The sequence below is a fragment of the Anser brachyrhynchus genome (assembly GCF_964034855.1).
Source record: "Anser brachyrhynchus genome assembly, chromosome: 2".
Classification (NCBI taxonomy): Eukaryota; Metazoa; Chordata; class Aves; order Anseriformes; family Anatidae; genus Anser; species Anser brachyrhynchus.
The window spans coordinates 122,203,693-122,215,719 of NC_137695.1; the positions used below are offsets into that span (position 1 = coordinate 122,203,693).

At 36.6% G+C, this 12,027-nt stretch overlaps 1 long non-coding RNA gene across 2 annotated transcripts in view; it reads left to right on the forward strand.

Annotated features, from left to right (window-relative positions):
• Positions 1-12,027, forward strand: part of LOC308189203 — a 42,131-nt gene that overhangs the window by 17,629 nt on the left and 12,475 nt on the right. The window contains exons 3-4 of one of the 2 annotated variants that reach the window (XR_013946129.1): positions 4,842-4,960; positions 5,346-5,448. This is a non-coding gene — a long non-coding RNA (uncharacterized lncRNA). The remainder of the gene's footprint in view (positions 1-4,841; positions 4,961-5,345; positions 5,449-12,027) is intronic. The other variant, XR_013946130.1, reaches the window with a different exon arrangement.

Sequence of the window (12,027 nt, forward strand, 5' to 3'; positions counted from 1 at the left end):
GCAGGAGATATTAAACTAAAGTGAAATATACTGCATGTAGAGAGGCTACAGCACACCAAGCATGCAGAGATGTCTTCTTAATGATTTCTTGAGAAAAGGTCTTTGGATTGCACCTGCAATAGGACTGATTTTAACTGATTATAAAATTCTAAAGGTGATTTTTTTTAAAGATTAATTCCAAGTGAGCAGCAACATTGTTTTGAATGCAATATGACTAGGTATGTAACTCAGACCCATCCCTTGCTCAAGAATCCGAATGTTTAAAACCTGATTCATTTAAAAATGCCTAATTTGTGAATGCTACACCTTTTTTTTCTATATATGGCTCATGAAGTTGTTAGAACGTAATAGTAATAATTGGTTTTTAGTCATTCATCCTAAATTGTCTAAGCCCCCTTACAAAGCTGAGTAAACATTATCCTGATATTACAGAATAGGAAAAAACTGCACTATAGAGAAATCTGGTGGCTTGCTCAGAAGACGTAGCAAATCAGAGTAGTTGAAAGTGAGATACCCAATTGAACAAGAAAATAGAGTTTAACATAAATCATGTTTTTCTGCTACAGAAGTCAAATTCATCTTTTTTGGATCCCAGGTGACTCCAATGCATGAATTCAGCCACTACTGTTTTTTTCTGGGTGGCCACATATAAATGGCGGAGAAGCTTTCATAATGAAAGCAGAAGCAGTTAGTGACTTTCATGTCTTCATGATCTGCTACAAAACTATAACTCAGATGAAGTTTGCTGAAGTTTGTAAACTTTTCAGTGAAGGTAAATAGCCAGTGAATGTTAGAAAACAGATAATTCAGGTAGAAATGCTGCCAAGACTTTGTGGTTTTTAATGATTTCATCTTGAAGAAAGGAGCATCTTGGTAACTTGATGGGTATTGTTTTGAGTGTCATTTTATTTACCCCATAACCTAAAGTAAAACTCAAGGGTGCAAACTCAGAAGGAATTGAAACTGTGTAAGGATTCACAGACCCTCCAAACCAAAACCACCAACTTTCTCATTTCTGGCTGAATGAAAGCTGAATGAGTTCTCTCTCTCTCCCACCCTCTCCTTCCCTCTCTTCCTCTCCCTCCCCATTCCCTTCATCCCTCCCTTCCTCCCTCTGTCTCCCTCCCCCTCTACTCTCCCTCCCTCCCCCCATCTCCTTCCTTTCCTTTATGTTTAATATTGCGTACAAACTCTATAGAAGAAAAACTTTTTCCTCCGTATTTTAGGTAAGCTTAACATATTCTATGAAAGGTAGTCTTCTTTATTGCACTTCTTAATATGACTTTTTAGACTCTGATAAAAAAAAATAAAGGCGGGGGGGAGGGGGTATTTGAATGTCAATCATTCAGTCTCTGCTAGTTAAAATGCATGTCTTTCCAGAGATGCTTTCTATCCATAGTCCTGCACAACATGAAATATGGTTGACAGCTATATTACCACACTGCAGATTGCAAAGCAATTCACATTCACACTTCTAAGTGCCTCTGCTTTCAAGACTTATGGATGTATGCCAAATCACTTGCATTGGGGTATATGTCCTTCTATATGTATTTTATAGAATAGGCCTTTGGTTTCCATTAAAATCAATGGAGTAGAGTCCAAAACAGCTTTTCTAAAGACTGTACTGGATATCAGGCAAGGTTAATAATTAAATACTTCAAATATAATATGCATCTTCAACATATTTCCATATTTCAGTTTCTATATTTAATGTGGTATTTTTGGTATTTAGGATGGAAACTCCACTGATAAATTTGACTGTTGACTAGGGTTAGGTTCGCTTTCAATTTTTGCCCTCACTAGTGTGTCTGTAAAAAATGAATATATGATTTCATACACCGCTTAGGTAATGTTTCCAAAAGTAATGGATCGGCAGACATCTAAGGAGTTTAAGGTCCTATGCTAAAAAAAAAACAAGCAAACATCATTATCTCAAATGAAATGGGAGAGACATGCAAGATATCCTCCAATTCCTTTTCATCTAGACAAATAAGTGACTACACCGTGTCATAATGCCTCATTCTTAGTCACTGTTGACATATTTCATTATAGTAGATTTGAATGACAAGTTAAAAAGAATGATCAATAGAGATGGTAAAATAATATTAATATTAATAATCATTGAAATATGAATATGCTTACTATTAGTCATATTAACATGATATATGAAGTAAACTGATAGATTTTAAAAATAGGGGGCTCATGACAAAAAAGTTAGTGACAAACCTGATTTTTTGGAAAAGGAGAGAAAACACAGATTCTTTAAAGACATCTGAGTAAAATCCAGTCTCCAATGAATGTAGCAAGTCTAATGCAAGACTAACCTGAAGGGGGAAGATGAGTAGAAAAGACGTAGGAATGACTGTATGCTGTAGAAAAGTACATTGCATCTTTCTATTTATTTATTTACTTTTTCAATGAGATTATCATTTTCCCTTAGGCTTACTGAACCTGGAAGACAGCAGCAATACAGTTTTAAAATTGCCTTAAATTTAGAGGAGAAAAATAGAAATGCATGGAAATCACTATTGCTGGCTATTGTTAGTAAATGAAAAATCCATGAAGTATTGCACAAGTTAAAAGGATGTGGTCCACTACAGTGGGGCAGGTACAAGATGGGCTCATGACTTGCATTTCTGTGTAACATAATCTGTGTCCCTGGAGGCCTGTATTCTCTAGAATGAGAATGGATTTCATACAGTGTTTTTCTCTGTACTTGTAGCATATGTGAAAACTCTTGATCTGTATCTTAAAGATGTTCTCTAAAATCACGTTCTGTGATTATCAAACATCAGTACATCCATTTATCAAAATAACTTGAAAGAAATGATAGGGAACAGGCAGCTAAATGTACTGCAGTGGTTACATTAGATAATTCTCCACACGTAAAGCTGAAAATGAAGCAAACTGATGCCTTTAGAAATGTTGGCCTAATTAGTAAGACAGAAAGTATGCTGGTTAATTTCAAAATGCAGAAAAGAAATTTCTGGAGATTAAATATAGTTAGTAAGAATTACTATACTGGGTCACACTTCCTTTTATCTCTGAAAATGACCCATGAAGGGTTGTGAGAGTAGATTACAGCAAACAGTAGAAGTACAGTTTGGTCTTTCACTTGGTATGCTCACATACTTTCAGCAGTAACTTCCGGTAGCTCTAACCTCCATGGGTTTTTCTAATCTCTTTCAAAATCTTGAAGATCAAGTGTGTCACAGCAAGAAATTTTCTCTATTGAAGTGGTGGAAAGGAAAAACAAAATCTAAAAAGTGAGAAAATTTTATGCTTTCTTCACCAAACTGTGAAGAAAAAGTCATCATTATGTAAGTCTTTTCTCCAGAGTTTTATCAGCTCTGAACATCATAAACTATGGTGGCAAAAATCAACTGAAATACCCAAAAATAAGCTGTAAGTGTCATAAACACAAACAAAAGGCGGAAAATCCAAACTTATGATCAAAGTTGCAGCTATCCTTTATATTAAAATATTTCATAAATTTAAAGAGCTGTTTAAAGGGGACAGTAGTTTTTGCCCAGGCTTTCACTTGCAGGCCAACCAGATGCTGGAGATGAGAAAAATGTGGAAAAATAAGATGACCAAAGAGGCTTAGAACTTACATTAATGCAAGATGTGTGGATGAGTCTATAGCGAATTACTTGGTAATAGCAGCATGCATTGAACAGCGAAAATAAATTTCAGTTCAGTGCTGTTGGTTTCTAAAGTTGAATTCTGCTCAGATTACTGGATGGGTCATCTCAATATAGTGAAATTTATGACACAAAAGCAGGTGACTATCATCTGTTTCAATCCCAAGATAAAATGTGGGTTCCAAGATGTTATTATCCCAGCTCATTGGTGTCTGGCTGTAAATGTTCTCCAAGAGCATTTAGTGAACCACTCTGGAGACTGATAGTCAGATCCTCAGCTGCTGACAAGGATAAAAGGCATGAGTGTGAGGAAAACACTGAATTCTCAGTTTAAGTCCCTGGTGTCTTGTGCAAAGACCTCCTGCCAGAATATGTTAGTCTAGCTCTTTAATTTCTCTTCTTTTGTGCTCTGCTATTGCCCCAAAGAGCTGAAAACACAGCAAGTCCAAAACTGCGGTATATTAAAACCCATTGTGTCTTAGGAGCCTAAGAAAAATGTTGAGAACAAGATTAAATACTTAATCTAACAGAAACTTTGGAGACAGAGGCAGCTCTTTATATTTTTGGTTTAGCTTTAAAGTGGAGACCAAAGTCATGGCGCCTGGTCAGGTGCATCTAAATAGAAAGGTCAGAATTCAAGTGAATGTGACTAGTAGAAGCTGAGGATGCTGAAATCTATCCACACTGTACACATAAGTATGGCCTAGTATGATGTGGAGTTTTCTTTGGAAGATATCTTGCATTTGTGGTCCCTGAATTGTGAGGAAAATCTGCTATTCCCTAATGAGTGTACAACAGTCTTGAAAAAAAAAATGCTGGGAGGTGAAGATTAGTTACACTGGAAATGAGAAGTATTCATAAAATATAAAAATATGATGTATTAGCATAATGTCATTGAGAATTAAGTGTTATGATCTTTCATATTTTTTCATTGGTGTTCCATAAACTTAAAGCATAGCAGGTTAATGTCAAATATGTACACAAAATCTTCCTACTGTACATGTGTTCTATACATTACTATCTTCTGACTTTAAGTAAACACAACACAATGTACTCTACATAAATATAGTGCTACTGAATCATAACAAAACTTTTAAAATATCTATTTACCATAAGAACTGTGTCAGAATCTCTCAGTGAAAATACAGATTGGTTGAAATTCGAAGTTCTTCTTTCTTTTCTTTTTTCTTTTCCCAGAAATGTACCAATTTCAACAAAACCTTTTCAGTTTCAAGAAGGATCTTCTGGTTAAAAATGAACAAACCTTAGAACACCCAACTGGCCAGTGGATGTGTATAAAGTAAGAGAGTGCAAAGGTCAGTTTATTCCCCTGACTGCTTTACATGACAGTCTTGAACGTGAATTTTCCCTCTTGATAGTTTCAGTTTCCCCATCTGAATGTACTCCACTCTGTTTACACATATACATAAGCGACCATTTGGGAGATGGACCTACAGACTAGCTCTAGCACAGGGACCCAAGTATTCAAGGGGAATAAAAGATGCTCAAGTTCTGAGAAAATTTTTGCATGTTTCAGAAAATGTCATTAGAAACAGAATTATGACCAGTTTGAAATTAAGAAAAAGGACAAAATTTCCAAAGTATTAATGTATTATTGAAATTATACAATATTCAATTATTATTGAAATATTTCAATATGTAAACACTACAGCAGTAATCTACCTCTTTATTTCCTGTTAGAGAAGTAGTGGTACATACAAGAATTCACCTGGCAGACAGAGAAATGTTGCCCATACTTGTAATCTGTAGAGACAGTGACAACTTCTTGTTAAGGCAAAGAAAGGTATGAATTTAATTCTTGTTTTAGACTTCTGGAAAAGCACACCCCACTAACCCAGCTGCACTGAAGACTAGGCTGGCAGCAGGTCCATCCATGCAGCGGCCACTGACTATCAAAGCCAATTGTTACCAAAGTGACAACGAAGAGATCAGTCCTGCATCTGCTGAAGCCAATAGGAGGAAACAGAAAATAAATAAATAAATAAATAAATAAACAGGAAAAAAAAAAAGCCCAAATCCTCACTACATTCACTTCTGTGGCCGTGTATCTGCTCATCATAATACCCTCTTACCTTACATCTCATTTAGCTATCAGGCAGTCTCCTGAAACATAAATTCTTTGCTTGTCCCCTTGTTTTAAGATTTTACTTTACTTAGAATGTTTGACTCTATTTGCAAAGGAAGGATAAAAAAGCATTTTATTTGTGCTATGAAATAAGAGTGGAACAAGCTCCTACAGACAGGCTGCTTTGTTGAGTCAAATTTATACTCTCATTTTGAGTGTGGAGCTTATACCATTCTTCACTTCACAGGAAAAGAGATGCTTTACGCTAATACATAGTAATCTCTGTACAATCCCTACTCACTTTCTCTGCTTTCAGCCACGCCCTAGTGGGAAATTTCTCTGAGAAATTAACATGGGAATTGGCTTGTAACTGCATTTTTCAAATATATTTATCAGTTACATTTTTTGTACTGTTTTGACAAAGAGATTTTACTAATAATAGTAATTGATCTTTGATAACAGATAAAACCGAGACACTGAGAACTCCTGCATGTGGACCGTTTACTTTCCTAGTACATTTTGAACATGAAATAAGTTAAATTACTGTTATTTTCAAAACACATTTTAAATTGGAAAAAAGATGAGTGGAAAAATATCAAAGCATTATGTTCAAAAATCTAAAAGGTGGAATGTTGTTTTCTACAAATATTAACTGTTGAGAGTGAAGTTGGTTTTAGATGATCTCACACTGTTTTTGTTTTCTGTGATCAGTATAATAGAGTGGTTGTATATAATAGATAATGCTAGCCATGTTGGTACGGGTGTCTTGCAAAAGCTAAATAAATAAAAAGTGACTTAGCTTCTATTTACCTTGCAGCAGGTGAACAAATAAGGTGACAGTGAAATAAATTATTTTTTCCTGCCAGCTAAGCATATCGTCAATCCTTCTTACTAAAGTAATGAAGCAGGGAAACAATATTTTGTTTGCTTTTCACTTTTTGCATCAAAAAAGAAAATAACACTTCAAATTTAAGGATAGCTGTGGCATGGTATTAAGGCCGTCCTGCTAAGTCACGTACTGCTTTCTGTTTAAAACAATCTGAGATGGCTCTGGACTATCCTGTCAGGATTACTGCCTCCTACCAATTGCTAGAAAAAAATGTAAAGAACAAACATGGGCAACTTATTTGGGATTCAGAGATGCTATGATCTGGAAATTTACTAAGTTACTTACTAAGACAGGATTTTTATTTTTTATTTTTATATAAGTGTCTTCTGTCAATATGATCATTGTCAGATGTCCAACCTGCTTGAAAAGTTTGATAGTACTAATGCAAAAGAAACAAAAAATGCACATTTATCTACTTCTAACTCACTTTCACTTGGGAGTCTGGGCTTCAGATTAGATTTCAGGGGTGCCATTCAGAACAAAGTATCTGTAGAATCTAAAAAATGGCCTTTTACAAAGATGACAGTGAAAATAGCAATCTGTTGTTTACTTCCTCTGACAGAATTCCAGGGTGGCTTTTCTCCTTGGACTCTTTGATATAAGACTACTAGATCCACTTGTAGTACCAGTCCTGGACTTCTGAAAACCTCTATAATATGTACATCTGACAGCTTTGAGAAGCAGTGGGAGGAAAGTGTGTGTGCAAAACTGAATCCTGTGGCACCTGGGCAAATTGCCAGTAAATTCAATGAAGCTTTTCACTAAATTCAGTGTGTTTTACATTAAAGCTCTTTTTGGCCCACTGTCTACAACTATTAAAATTATACAGCTTAAGAAAGTTATATGAAATTTTACTTACTTGCAAAAATTCAATTTCATGTTGAATCTATTTTAAACTCACTTGAAGAACAATTTTAAAGTGTCTGTTAAGGAGTCATATGGTGTACAGCTTCTCTTTTTATTTTTTGTCTAGATGGATCAGTTGAAGCACATGGTGAGGGGTTCCTAGATACTTCTATACACACATTTGGCAGCAACAAATGAAAATATGTATACACGGTTCAGTTTTGTTTAAGAAAATTCTTCTGTTGATGAGGGATTTTTCTTATGGCTATGCCAGAATGATACGTAATTAAGATTGTTCTCACCTTTCTCTTTTAAGCTTGAATTAAATTGATTTTGTTATTTATTTATTAATCTATCTATCTATTTATAATGGCCAACCTCTTTCATCAATAAATGTTCAGAAGAAATTGAGTTCCAGGACTCATGGACCTTGAGAACTGTTGGAGCAAGACATGCTTTTATGCCTTATTTTTTTTTGCCTATGATTAATATCTTTATCAGTGACACAAACAGTGGGATTGAGTGCACCCTCAGAAATTTTGCAGATGACACCAAGCTGAGTGGTGCAGCTGATACAACAGAAAGAAAGGATGCCATCCAAAGGGACCTAGACAAGCTTGAGAAGTGGGCCCATGTGAACCTAATGAGGTTCAACAAGTGTAAGTGCAAGGTGCTGAGCCTGGGTTGGGGAAATCCCAAGCAAAAATACAGGCTGGGTGATGAATCGATTAAGAGCAGCTCTAAGGAGAAGGACTTGGTTGGTTGATGAAAAGCTCAACATAAGCCTGCAATGTGTGATTGCAGCCCAGAAGGCCAACTGCATCATAGGCTGCATCAACAGAGGAGTGACCAGCAGGTCAAGGGAGGTGACTGTGCCCCTCTGCTCTGCCTTCATGAGGCCCCACCTGGAGTGCTGCATCCAGGCCCAGGGCCCCCAGCACAAGAAGGATGTGGGGCTGTTAGAGCAAGTCCAGAGGAGGGCCACTAGGATGATCAGGAGGCTGGAGCACATCTCCTGTGAAGAAAGGTTGAGGGACCTGGGGATGTTCAACCTGGAGAAGAGAACACTCAGGGGAGACCTCATTGCAGCCTTTCAGTGTTTAAAGTAGATTTATGAAAAATATGGAGAGCAACTTTTCACTCGGGAACATAATGACAAGGGAGAATGGTTTTAAACTAAAAGAGGGGAAATTTAGATTAGATATAAGAAAGAAATTCTTTACTACGAGGGTGGTGAGGCACTGGAACAAGTTGCCCAGAGAAGCTGTAGATGCCCCATCCCTGAAAGTGTTCAAGGCCAGGTTGGATGGGGCTTTGAGCAACTTGGTCTAGTGGGTGGCATCCCTGCCTGTGGCAGGGGGATTGGAACTAGATGATCTTGAAGATCCCTTCCAACCCAAACCATTCCATGATTCTATTCCCTAGATGTGGAAAAAGGGCAGACCTAAGGATTTCTGAATTGAGAAGTTAGGGGAGTAGACAGATCTCATTTTGTTTTAAGGGAGGCCTTCAGACATGCATGTAGTAATAAGGCCAGCTGAATTCTGCACTGAAGACAGTTGCTTGACTGATGTTTTAGCCTGCAGTGTCTAATCTTGCCCAGCAGGAGGCATTGGAATGCCCCCTGCTGCCTGTAAAATCCAGGTGCATTGATGCCATAATTTCAAAATGCGTGCTGTCTTATTTGCATAAAATAATGGTACTCTCTTGGGTCCTCTGTAATGAGAAGTTGTGTGTTTCTTGAATTATGAATTATGGCACTAAATGGGAGACAAAGTCAGAGAACTCAAGTTGTACCAACAGCTTGAAATTTACTTTGCTCTAAGATAAGAGGTAAATAAAAAACTCTTTGTGATCTTGCAATCTCCTTTACAATTAGGACCAGGGTTCTAATGCAGGGATATGGTCTTAAAAGAGCAGAAAAAAGGATGAATATAGTTTAGTATTATCACTGAAATTTCAGTTTAGAGCCTGTTCCCATGGTTGCCATTGGGACATTTAGAGTGTACACCTAACTCTCAAAGTAAGTATTTAGGTGAGACCTTCTTGAAGTATTGTGACCATATTTAGGATCCTTGCTTATACTTTGTCACTAGCTCCTAAGTCTATAAAGAAACCTGGAGGGGAATGCAGCTGAACGCACCAGGCAGGTACAAGGAAATGATGTGAATGGAAATGGTTTTCCACAGTGGATGCTTTACAGCTGTAAAGCCTTAGGTCAAACATTTGAATTCTACTTCAACCAGTTCCTAGGTCAGAAGACAAAATTCTCAACCAAAGGCTGTTTGCTGACCCCTTTGAAATCAGCAAATGTCATAAATTTATTCCCTTGCGGCTGGGCGCCAGTAGCACTAACAGAAAGCCCTGAGACCAAGAGAGGACTAGAGGTCCCCTGGTACAGAAGCCAGTTATATTTGCTGATATTAGACCCTAGCCGTATCCTGTAAATTCATTCAGGGACATGAAGTTTGAGTGTTGACAGGTTAATTTCTATTAAGAACACTTTGACAAGATGAAAAAGTCTTCTGCGAAAAACACTGGTGGGCTATGGCTCATAAGACAGGTACTGAGTACCTTAAAGAAGCTACAAGCCTTTCTGTAAGTCTTTGCTCACTTTCCCTATCATACCCTTTTCTGTCCATGTTTTGTGCAAACTATGATTTCCTTTTAAAAATACAGTTTTCAAGTGTATCTAATTACATATTTTTCTTTTAATGAATTTCCATTCTATGTGCTTCAAACATTTCTTTTCATGGCTGGCATTGCTGCTGGTAAAGTAACTCCTGTCCTACATTGATTATGCCCCATAAAAGTGTTATTTAGGTTTAAAACTGCCCTCTAGTTTAAACTAAAACAAGTTTAAACTCAGTGTATAAACATATCCCTGTTTATTTAAGTAATAATGCAGTAACCTTAGAAGTGCTAGAAGGAGACAGGCAAGGACTTGTAATTCTCCATGTTTGTTTACAGTTATGTTTCTCTATCCCCACAAACTATATCCCTTAATTATGTATTTGAATTATTGATGTTTCTCAGTAGTACTGACATTTATCCTCTAGCCTTTTGTTCAAATTTCTAGCTGTCTTTCTACTCTATCAAATCTATATAGAAAATATAGCATTTATTTTAGTGTACTGTATGTTATCAGTCAACTTGTGTGAACAAAGGAAGCAGTACCATATCTTTCAGTGAAATGAAACACGGTTGAAAAAAGAAAAAAAAATATTACACAGTGACAAGAACAACTGTGAACCAATAGGAATATAAAACGTCTTCACCTTCTTGTTATCTCACAGCATTCAGATGCTCATAACAGTTTAGAAAGCATACCGCCCACACCACAGGATCTTGCTCCTCTTTAATTTTCTCTAATTTGTGTAGTGAATAACCAAATACTCATAATGCAATTAGAAGATAATCAGGCTTGTAATTATGTTAATTGCTGGAGACTTACATCAATCCTCCAGCAAAGTGATAGGATTTCAGGGGAACTATTAACATGGGAAGAGAGAGGAAGCACACATGAGAGAGAAAGAGAGATTGGGGGAGTGGGTAAATTGATGAACAGCTTAGGCTTGTATCATTGAGCAACAATGAGAATACAATGGTGCAACAAATGAAAAGGGCCTCAAGGGGAGAAGCTCAGAAAATGAGGTTTTAGGTACCAGCAACTCAACCTCTTTTGTCTGTTTTCTTCCCATAAATAATCATGTTGTGCATCTATATTTATTATAATAAGCCCAATTCAGAGAAATCAGATCCATAGCTGAAGAGAGAACAAAGGGGAACTGTTCAGCTATGCAGCAGTTTGCTATGTCTCCCACACCACTGAAAGAGCCACTGTATTACCTTCTGTCCTCGACTCCTGGGGGTATTCTTTTCTCATGGTGATGTCCGATATTACATTTAAAGCCATAATACTGCAACTGCAATGGCCTGTCTCAGGACTGTCATGGATCAGTCATAATCTGTGAAGAACATACAATACATAGTGGACTGACAGAATTTATAAAATAATCCACAGTGGAGATGGTTTTTATTTATTTATTTGCTTACTTTTTTTTGTCAGTATCACATCTAGGTTGTAATGATTGTTTAAGCCTTTTGAAAGTCAGCTTTGTCAGCTGAAGTCTGATGTAAGTTGTAGACCATGATTGCACTTTATTAGTGTGGCTATTTTTGAGTTTACAGAATAGTTTTCTGTGTTTAGACTACTTGTCAGAAATTGCCTAGCTGTCTTTAAAAAACAAAAAAGTATTATTATTAAGTTATTTGCTTATAGGAGTTTAAATTATAGTTTATATAAGGGAAGAGAAAAACTGTTAAGGATGAAGGAAGTCAGGCTCCCTTTAGCCTCATATGATCTTTTTGCCAACAGTTGCCATGATGTTGATAAAGAAAAAGATAATGGATAATTTAATTTGTTTTGTCTTTTTGCCTTTATGTTTGTTCATGCAATTAAACGAAAGGACATTGTGCAACATTTGATTAATTCTAGAAATGTATGTGGATTTAAAAGTACATTATCTTTTGCAACTCCATGGAAGAATACTTCTCATATT